Source organism: Rhagoletis zephyria, unplaced genomic scaffold (assembly GCF_001687245.7).
Source record: "Rhagoletis zephyria isolate East Lansing unplaced genomic scaffold, Rhagoletis_zephyria_1.1 Rzeph_scaffold_49925, whole genome shotgun sequence".
Taxonomy (NCBI): Eukaryota; Metazoa; Arthropoda; class Insecta; order Diptera; family Tephritidae; genus Rhagoletis; species Rhagoletis zephyria.
Window position 1 is genome coordinate 17 of NW_016206979.1, and position 2,073 is coordinate 2,089.

The 2,073-nt window shown below is 34.7% G+C and overlaps 1 pseudogene; it reads right to left on the bottom strand.

The window, feature by feature from the left end:
- Positions 1–1,277: 1,277 nt before the first annotated feature.
- LOC108355778 (putative nuclease HARBI1) lies at positions 1,278–2,069 on the bottom strand (annotated as a pseudogene).
- Between the last annotated feature and the right edge of the window lie 4 nt (positions 2,070–2,073).

The following is a 2,073-nucleotide window of genomic DNA, read 5'->3' on the forward strand; positions in this document are numbered from 1 at the left end:
GTTGACCTCGACGTGTTTGATGAGGAGGAAGTATTCGAGTTACCGCCGGGTCAGGGGTGTGAAGTTGTGGCCAATAAGCCAAACAAAAAGCGCAGCAGCAAAAGTCGCGTGGAAGAGGCTAGTGTTCTAATTGAAGCCCAACACCAACAATTGAAGAATTTGTTGGAGAGGCAGCACAAGGAGTATATGGATGCCTTAAAGGGCATTCATGATACATTAAAAGCTCTTTTAGAAGCTATGACAGGTAAAATTTAACGATAACAGCTTTTTGTAATATTGTATCGCATTAATATTTCTTTATTTTTCCTACATCTTTCTATATATTTTCAGCACACTGAAGCTGTGAAATTGCAAATTTACTTTTTAAAATATTCTCTATAGTGCACAGTGCCGCACTAAACTATTAGTACAGATAATTTTTCGCAAAATAGAGTTCAGACTCCAACAAAGAACATAAAAATAAAATCTCGAAACTTTGTGGAAATCTCAAGAAAATTCAATAAATTTGCCTACAAGTTTGAAACTTTGAGAGAGAGAGATTTTTCATAAAAGTTCTAAGTATGCAGTTTTATAACCCATTCAATTATAGTATTACGAAATGCAAGTTTGAAGTTGTTAAAAAAACGCGTTGATTTTTGGCAATTTTTTCTTGCATACATAAAAAAAACTGTCGAACAAACTTTGTATGGATGAAATCTGCGTACCCAGAATTTTCTAAAAAGTCTGATTAAAAAGTTACAAAGTTGTTTGCTAATTTATAGAACTTTCCTGACTTTTTCACAAAATTTAGAGATTTAATTTTTATGTTATAAAACCCTAGTGGAAAAAATTAAATTAAAAACTTTTGCAAACATTGTGAAAAACTCTTTATGCTAATAATTTAGTGTGACACTGTAGTTTATTCTTTAACAAAAACCTTATAAATCCAAGTTTCAAATTTTGCGCTATATTAAAAAAAAATCAACAAACCAACGAAATCGTTTTTAATTAATTTCTTAGGAATATGCATCTTTAAACACTCCTAACTAACTCATCGAATTTCAAAATAAAATTCCATGCGGACAAAAAACGAACAAATTTCGATTAAATCTTAAAAAGGAACCAAATTTTTTCTGATCAATAAAAAGTCACCTTTACTTAAATTTTTTATAACATTAGCTAATTACAAAAGTGATTTCTTGTAATAATATTTCGAACAGCTCTTCCTTCATTTAAAACGTGTACTAATTCGACATTGTCCCCAGACGATTGATTGTCAGATAGATCAGCAGGTGGATCTACTTCAGGAAGGGAAGATTAAATCTGTTTCGAATATTATGTATGTACAGCATGCAGTAATTATAGACCCAGCAAATGAGGGATCCACCATTAGCCCCCGGTCTTGTGAAAGGCAAGCAAATACCTTTTCTAGAACTCCATTAAGGCGTTCTACACAGTTTCGTGCACGTCCGTGGCTATCATTGTAGCGCTGCTGGCTGGCATTCTCAACATTTCTGAATGGAGTCATTAGCCACGGCTGCAATGGATACCCAGAATCTCCAAGCAACCAACCAGTAGAGCCATTTGCAGTGTATGCATTTAGCATATGGGATTTTATTATACTGCTTTCCCAAATATAAGCGTCGTACGTACTTCCCCCATACCTTGCGAAGCACCCCAGGATATTTAAATCGAAATCGCACACCAATTGCACATTCTTGGAAAAGTATCCCTTCCGATTAATGTAGCAGTATTCTACATCACTTGATGGCTTCTTAATTTTGACGTGAGTGCAATCAATCGCTCCTAAGACGCCGGGAAATCTAGTTGCATTAAAAAGTTGTAAATAAACAACAAATGAAATGAATAACCACGAGTCGTTAAATTTGAAATAATTCACTTACCGTTTTTTTACTATATTCTGCTGCTCCAATGTTGTTGGGAATATAATATATCGTTGCGCCAAGTAGTTTTGCAAAATTTTTGTGACTTGATGTAGTATGCGGCTTACTTATGGCGGAAACGAAATCCTGACCGACGTCTCCAAGGTACGATCCTGTAGCATAATAGTGGAGTGCTACACACAGTCTAATG